At 36.2% G+C, this 9,122-nt stretch overlaps 1 long non-coding RNA gene across 2 annotated transcripts in view; it reads right to left on the minus strand.

The window, feature by feature from the left end:
- Positions 1-444: 444 nt before the first annotated feature.
- Positions 445-9,122, minus strand: part of LOC149375612 (uncharacterized) — a 129,963-nt gene continuing 121,285 nt past the window's right edge. Inside the window, exon 4 of one of the 2 annotated variants that reach the window (XR_016293691.1) lies at positions 445-503. This is a non-coding gene — a long non-coding RNA (uncharacterized LOC149375612). Of the gene's footprint in view, positions 504-4,846; positions 4,906-9,122 lie in introns of those variants that run through there. The other variant, XR_016293690.1, reaches the window with a different exon arrangement.

The raw sequence follows: 9,122 nt of genomic DNA on the forward strand, positions 1-9,122 counted from the left end.
CAAGAGCCCATACGTACACGAGATACTCACGTATACGTCCTCCTTGTGACAAAACGCGTGTTCCGTCCCCCGCATATTATTACCCATACATATACACTGTACGGGGACGCGCTTACTTCTCTGTATATGTATATGGGATGCGTGGCTCTTAAGAGCAGATCTTACAATGCGGCGACAACTCGTTCCCTCCTCGTCGTTTATTAGCTCCGAGTTCCGAGAAGCGACGGTGCGCTTTGGGTAAAAAATGTAGCGCACGTGCGCGCGTATACGGCCGCAAACGACGAGCAACGGGAGGGAATTTTCGGGGCGCGAGTGTATCACGGTATATAGGCACGGCGTCGCGGGCGTTTACGGCCCATCGAGGCGTGGCGAGTCTTATTAACGGAAGGAAGTAGTCAGGGACTTTGCCGCATTTCGTTTGGGCCTCTTGATTTTTCTGAAACTCCGAGAGTCCTTTGCAAAAGGGTGATCAATGCTGCGGCTTTTTCTCAGGCAGGGTGGCTCTGAAACAGACAAAAAAATCACAACGTTAATCGATCATAAATCAATGGTGATTTAATTTATTAATTGATTCGGTTGGTTGAACGAAATTGGGCTCTTTGACCTCTAGGGAAATAAGACGGGGCGAGGTATTTTCGCACTTCATAAAGTCATCAAAAAGCACATTCCCGGAGCTCCGATGAATCGAGAACAGCGTTTACGGGCGCGTCCAACTCCGCGTGACGTATTACACCCAACGCGTCTGGGCTCTAAATTTCAGGGGGGAAGCAAGAAGAAGCTCGCGCGCTAGACAGACGGGAAAAAGAGACACTCGCGTGTGTTATATCCTCGAGAGAGAGAGGATAAAGTTGGCCCTAGGCGACACGGCTGTATTTATAAGCAACAAATGACAAAAGTGACGGGGCGAGAAAACGGGGCCGACTCGCGATTTATGTCGCAGCTGTACACACGTGTGTGTACATATATATGACACCGTAGGCGCGCGCGAGCGCGGAAAATAAAGAGCGAGCGGGGGGGTGTGTAGTCGCGCCTCGCTTGAAATAATATTACTGCTGCTTTGAGGCATTGCTCGGGGACACGCGGCTTCTTTTCCAAGGGCTCGTATATAACGCGAAATTTACACGAGTACCAGGGAAGCCGGCTTGCACTGGCGAATTTAAAATTAGACCGCGACTGCAGCCCATGGGCTCTTCAACAATAAGTATACGTACGTATAGGTTGGTCGTTATTTGTTTTTTTTTTTTTTTTTTCATAGTCAGATAAAAGTGACACTCTTGCGTTGGCCTTAAAAGAGATAAAATTTGGGGAAAAGGAGGAACGTGCATCTACGGAATAATTAACATCGCGATGCACGATCCTCGAGCTTTAGAGCCGTATAAACGAGCGACACTGAACACGACACGCAAGTGTCTCGCGAGAGACAATACTCTCCCAAGCTCGTTTCTCATCTCGGCAGAGGAACTGTTGGGAGGGGGATGAGCTGCATTTCTCAAAACGCCGTGGGCGTTACAGTGGAACACGCTGTCGCGCTAAAAGCTCATCCTGCACCGGCACGACAGCGAGCACACAGCATCTGGTTTGCATCGTCGTGTCTCTCTCGACTTATCGATGTTTATGTTGAAACGACGCACTTAACAGCGCTGACGGAGGTACTGTGTACCGGGTCCTGGTTTATCGTGACGATAAATAAAGCGAGCGTATACAGATACGCCGTATGAAAGCTTGAATAATAAAGAGGCGCGAATTACACGGGCACCCGTGAACGAGAGCTTGTTACGTTTTTTTGATTGCTCGGTGGTGTTGGTCCCTGGTACCTTAGGAAATGGGAGTTTTCGGGTAACCAATTGACAAACATGTCGATCGCCACTAATGGGTACTATATGGCTCAGTGGATAAAAAGTGGATAAATGTGACTGGCCGAGGACGAATAATAATCAACATTTTGATTGACGGTAGGTGTTATTTTTTGGAACTGTAAAATAATTCCAAATGACGTAATTTACGATTGAAATTTAAAATTTGGTACAGCATCCTTAGCCTGTGAATGTTCTGTAGAAGAAAAAAATTATTTTTACAGTCGACTATAGTATACGCTTTCTCCGTCACCCGAAGAAGCCATGAATCCGTCAACGATGATCTCCGCGCAGGTCCACCACAATAAAAAAGAATCGCTGATGACCACTCGCTGGTCCTAAATCTTCTTCCCTACACAGCTTCTCCTGACACAACAAGCGCGCATCACCTCCTCGACCGGATACACCTTTCACGCGTTCGTGCCTATACGGTATGATGATGAATACCTATACACACCTTCGCTTCCATCGTCGCATTAGCCGATGTAACTTTTGTTGCCCACGCACACATCCAACTCCCTTATACGTACGTATATATGTACACGTATATACGTAGTGGATTGAAGAGGAGACGGGGAGGAGTATCGGACAAAGGACTTGTAGATCGAGAGATGCGTCAACGGACCCAGGGCCTCATGAGAAATGACCATTTCGAACTTCGACCAACGTTCTCAACCGTCCGCGTGTGTATCCGCGAACACACGCCGCGCAAAATTTAAAATACACTTTGGAGATCTCGGACAAAGAGAGAATAAAAAAAAGAGAGAGAGAGACGGAGAAAGGGTAGGGATCTAATTTGACTGATGATGGACACGGGATATCTCGACGCTCTTTGGTGCTCGAGGCATTTTGATCGTAACGGTAATCGTGTGTGGCTCGTCGTTTTTGAGTTTGATTTGTCTCCGTTGCCAAGGACTGACGTGACAGTCGGACGAGGAAAAATGTCAACACGAACTGCTTCTCCTCTGCCAAGGCACGCGAAGCTGCTGTAATGGCCGGAATGGCATTTGTCATCTTTTCGAGAAAAAAATATCGCCACAGGGAACAAACATTCATTTTTGATAAGGAGTGTATAGGTAGAGGCTGCGATTGATTGATTAATTGATACTCGAAATGAGATATTACAAGGAGGAGTAGAAACTTACATGGACAAGAGAACATTTTCAAGGAAAGCTGGTGATGAATACGGCTACAACGCGTCGTTTCATTTCATTTTTTACAAAACCGAGTGTTTTATCACGTGGGTAAAAATTCACGAGCGTAACAAGACCGGGGCGTTATAACACATCCCGTCGTTAATCTTTTACGCGTGAAAGCACAAACATTTTATCATCCCAGTGGACTTGGATACACGTAATCACTGAGTGATAAACAATTCGAAAAACCTCACCAACTTTGGTTTCTCGCTTTCCGGAACTGATCGATTACGAGCACAGAACAGCGGAAGCGATATCATCTGGTTGGAACTACTACCATGTAAATCTGCTTTTGCGTACATGTCGAAATCTCCGAAAAATTCATGTAAAAAACTCAACAGCAGTACTAAAACTTATTATTTTGTAGATGAAATTATCATTATTTTGATACCACCTCAATAATCTGTATCTTTAGATCCGGTTGATTTTATTACTTTGTTAGAGCTAAAATTGAAGATTTTTTTGAGTTCTTTCAGATAATACTATGATTTAAGTCCGAGTTGACGAGTCGAGTACTATTCCCAAGGCGTCATCTTCTGTGCTACATTAGAGCAGCGTTAAATTCCATCTCGGTTCGCATTAGTGCTCGATAAGCTGTATCATAATCAGTTTTTGTTCATGTACTACTGTCTATAAGAAGTGAGTCATGGATTCACATTTCTGTTTTGAGAATTAAGGAAGAATATATAACAGACATTCGAGGATAGTCAATCATAAATTTTATTTAAAATTTTTTTTGTTTACTTAATTGATGTTTACTTTCTGATGATTGTAGGAAGGTAGGGAGGAAAATAAGGTATGTTTGTGTATAAGAATTTTTCTACAGCCATGATAGCTTCTTCATTGCACGGTACACTGACTTGGATAGTGATTTTTTACACTCATTTTTTTTTCGTTGCATATTCCAGAAATAGCCTTATCAATAAATCCTCTGTAAAAAGAAACCCTAGTGTACATTGCCGGTAATATTTTTTCATTACAGTCTATTGGACCACAAGATAATATTCCGATGAGAGTATTTTGTCCCTTGTTTTCTAACACGAGAGGTCCTCCACTATCACCCTTAAACAGAAAAAAATCATTCAATCACTTTGTTTGATAATAAATTGCTAAAAATATAGTACAAGATACCTACCGCGCAAGCACCCATAGGAGTTGTACTCATAGACTGTTTCATTTGAGAACAAAACGCTTTCATGAAATTGATTGCTTTGTACGGCTGTAACATGGTACATTCATCCACTGTCAAAATACGAGTTTTTGCAGAATGCAAGTATCCATTTCCTCTTCCTTTTACAACAGGTTTATTACCATCCGAAAAAGTGACGCTGACTTTATTATAACCGTAACCAGTGATAGTGGGTTGTTTATGAGTAAATAATTCAAGATTGTCTATAGTTAAGAGTTCTGGCAGAGTAACTTTTTTCATATACTTATTGTCTAACGGTATCACTCGATCGAGCTAACGAAGAATGATAATCAGACAGATCATATTTTATTTATTGAAAAAGAAAAAAAGAAATGAGAAAATAAACATACCTTCAGTACAGCAATATCTCCTTCAAAGAGTTTATCGTTTTTTTTATGATCAAAATCTGCGTGCATGTAGATTTCTGAAGCATTGGCGTAAAATTTGAACTCAGAATTTTTCGAGTTATCAACACCGGCTGCAACTTTAACTCCAACAATTTCTCCACTTTCATCAATGACACAATGAGCAGATGTTACAACGTGCCATTCAGTTATTATGGCACCGTTACAATTAGATCTTGCAGTACGAACGAGCACATGATAAGGAAACTTGGAAATTTTTGCTAGTTGGCCTCCAATAATATTTTCAGTCTTGAGTGTGTAAACTGAACAGAATAAGTGAAATTATCAGTAAATACTGAACATTTGACCTTTAGTGTCTAAAACTTTTGTTAAAGTATGCCTTGCACATCATGTAAATCAAGATAACACATTACATTTTTAATGTTTAATTTTTAAGTCTTGCTGATATTTTAATATTTACCATTAATAATTAACTTTTTGAGATGACACGTTTAACATCGAGGTGTTACAACCCAATTTTGCGCCCTGTTCTTATAATCAAGGGTCTGAATTATAGTCACATAAATAACAATTGTTAAGCATATCTTTGTATTATAAATTTGTATCAACTAGTTACGTAATAAAAACCGAAACCTTCGATAATAGGGATAGGGCTCGATCCCTTTCAGCTCAAACGATTTAGACTCTGAATAATAAAAATATTTCCTAACGAAACGCAGTTTTCTGCGGTATAGTCAAATACTGTAAAAGCTTCTCATTTGAGAGATAAAAAGTAGTAACTAAAGAGCATAAGTTTTTTTTTCATGTAAAAATGACGAGTTTCAAAAAATTTAAATAATATTGATTAGGGAATTCCAGTGCCAGATCATGAAAGGGTAATATCATACTTTTTATGTTCTTAGCTTCATAATTGAACAGGCTTACATTTATCAAGTTTTTAATCATTTTTATGTTGTATTCATTATTATTATACAACATTAATTAAAAATTTTCTGTCACTCCTTTACGTTAAAAAACGCTATTTGAACATCAACTTTCTTGAAAAATTGTGTTTTGTTGCGAATTACATTGAAATTCGAACAAAAGTTTCGTAAAAATTTAAGGTGGCTTTAGCAGATTTTAATTACGCCACAAAAATCTACAAAATTCAAAAATTATGTTAATTAAATATTCCTAAACTAGCAGTAAAGATATTCTAGGGTCATCAATATCATTTCCGTATGAAAATTGCCTTCGAAAAATCAACAATTTAACATGAAGTCTGACATGAAGTGTCAAAAAATTTACTGTAACTTTGGAAACAGGGGATGAACACTAAACAATCAAGAATGAATACATACTATTATTTCTAACAAATCTATTCATACTTAAAAAAAAAAAATATATGTTTCTGAGAGTTTACGGAAATTGAGGAAAAGTGATGTGTGATTTTTGATAAGTATTTATTAATCCCTTGAGTTGTCCCTCGCTTGTAAATATATTTACTACCAAAGCCACCTTAATCATTAGATTCCAACCGTTTTATTACGCTTTTTACTTTTCTTTTGTAGATCACCTTAGTAAATTTACAAAAACCACACATAAAAGAAATTATTTAAACTATTAATTTTCTAGATTGTATTTTAATAATCTTACCATTAACACTCAAATGCAATAATAGATAACCATACACTAGTAAACCGGTATTAAACATTTTGTACCGTAAATTAACTAAAAAAAAGTTGAAACTCAAAAAAGTCAATCTGAAGCAGTTACCTACAATTTTATAGGAGAATCGTTTACTTAATCAGCAGATGTTCAAATATCTTACAAATTCACTTGAACATTAAAATTTATTATGTCCACTGTTTCAATATTAGTCTTAGACTTAAAAAAGTAAGTATATTAAAACTTACATTGAACATATTTTATTTGTATTGTAAGGAAAATAGCCCAAGACGCTTGTTATGAAGAATAAATTTTTTTATTGGTACTATTCAGATTATTTGACGGCTCAATATATTAGATTGGCACAACGATGTGAATATATTGTAATATGCATTACGCATAACTGAAGATGTAAATTTTTGCATGAACCTACACCTATAAGTGGTTATAAAACCACCATGTAGTTAACCATATTATTTTCTGCAAAACAATTATTTGTGCCCCAACAAAACTTGCGTTCGTTATAACCTGTATTTATTACTATTACTAATGTTGTTATCAGCGCTCTATTATAATTATCAATCATCTATGAATTTTAATACTGCTATTTAGCTGATTTTAAGATAAAGAATCCATAAAAAATAGAGTAAGAATAATATTATTACTTTCCAGTATTTTTTTCCTTATCTAGTGTACATAAATTTAGCATATCATATTTAATAAACTATATTTTTTAATTAATTTCATAATTTTCTTAAGGCTCTGTTTTTTAGAGTTAGTACGAAAAAAGTACCAGAGGATACACCAGATAAGCTAGTAGATAGTGCATCAAGCAAAAATTTTTATTTTAAATTTCTTCCATTTCTTATAATTGCAAATATATGCGTTACAGCAGCAGTAAATGCACAACAGCATAAGCAGTTCGGATAATATGAGCTAATACGCGTGCAAACGTTTGTGTGTTCGGGGGAGATGAAGCATGAAAACGCATATCTATACACTTAAGTACAGTTAGCAAACGTATACACGCGTAAACACACACAACTCGTTTCACCAGATAATTCAAGTAGGCGCATGGGATTTAGTAACTAAACTACCTATGATTTCTGATGCTATATTTTCATTGATTGTACACGATAAGCATTGCTTTTAAAATCTGTTAAATATGTCGTTAAAAGAGACTCAATCTTAGATGTCATAGGCATTTCTTCGATAGTAGTTAACTATAATAATCAATAGAAAACTGCAGGTAGATTTGTAGAATAATGTTTGCATTTTGCACAACGGTGATGAGTCTTTTCTAATATTGGAGAAAAATAATAAAAAATTTTGCTGAAAAATAGAAATGAGCGCTAAAAAAACGGATGTACACTTGTACTTACTACAAATGAACAAAATCTAATGAAGGTAAAGCGCGTTAGAGTTAGACAACTTCTGCAGATTTGAAACTTTATCTTGATCAGTTTTTGTTTTCGTACATAGGTTTTTAAAGGTCTTCAAGCGAGTGATAAAATTACGTTTCTTTTTTAGATAGAGAGATATAAAAAATCTACTCAAGAATAGTAACTCAATTTTTTATTCTTGAAATTTTTGTTAATATAACTATCTTTATTTTTATAATTTTTTTTTTTTTTTTAGTTTTAGAAGCTTATCAAAAAATTATTTTTATGTTTCTTGTTGTGAAATAAGATCCTTCAAAAGTAATAACAACTTTTTTATACAATAATACAGGAACTTTGATTATTATTCTTATGACGGATTTCTTTTTTGCTGCACATTCCAGAAATGGCGTGATCAATAAAATTTCTATAAAAAGAGACCCTAGTATAAAGTGAAGGTAATGTTCTTTCATCGCAGTTCAATGGGCCACAAGATAAAATTCCGATGAGAGTATTTTGTCCCTTATTTTCTAACACGAGAGGTCCTCCACTATCACCCTTAAATTTAAAAAAATGTATTTACTAGCTTTGTTTGGTATTCATTGCAAATATAACCTAGGTACCTACTTTACAAGTACCTACAGCAAATGATTGCACAGATGGTTTCATCCGCGAGCAAAACACTTTCTTGAAATTAATTGCTTTGTACAGTGGTGACATAGTGCATTCATTCACTGACAGAACATGTGTTTTTGCAAAATTTAATGCTCCATTTGCTTTTTTACTTGAAATAGGCTTATTATCTTTCGAAAAAGTAATACTTATTTTATTACAGCCATAACCAGTGATAATAGGTTCCGTATGAACAAAATAATCAAGATTGTCAATAGTCAACGGCTCTGGCAGAGCAACTTTTTTCATACACCAATTGTCCAACGGTATTATTTGATCGAGCTAGGAAAAAATAGTAATAAAGAAGTTTATATTTCATTTTTATATAAAAATAAAGGAAAAACTGAGTATACCTTAAGTACAGCAATATCTCCTTGTAACTTTTCAGTGTTATGCACGTGATCGTAATCTTCCGGTACATAAATTGTTGTAACATTTGCATGAAATCTGTACTCAGATTCCTTTAAGTTATTAACGCCAGCTGCAACTTTAACTTCAACACTTTTTCCATTTTCATCTAAGATACAATGAGCAGCTGTTACGACATGCCATTTAGTAATTATGGCACCGTTACAGTGACGGTTCGACGTATGAACAAAAGCATGGTAAGGAAAGTTGTAAATTCTTGCTAATTGACTTCCGATAATATTTTCGTTCTTGAGTGTGTTAACTATAAATAATTTTTAGTAAAATTTCAAGTAGAGGCTGTACACTTCACCTTAAGTATCTTAATTTTTTAGAGATTGCAATTTTAACACCAAGATATATGTGGGGCAAACAAGATTACTAATCTTAAAATAATTTTTTTATTATTGTCCAAG

Source organism: Copidosoma floridanum, unplaced genomic scaffold (assembly GCF_036245765.1).
Source record: "Copidosoma floridanum isolate Cflo_tuat_1 unplaced genomic scaffold, Cflo_Japanese_pri ptg000006l, whole genome shotgun sequence".
NCBI classification, from domain to species: Eukaryota; Metazoa; Arthropoda; class Insecta; order Hymenoptera; family Encyrtidae; genus Copidosoma; species Copidosoma floridanum.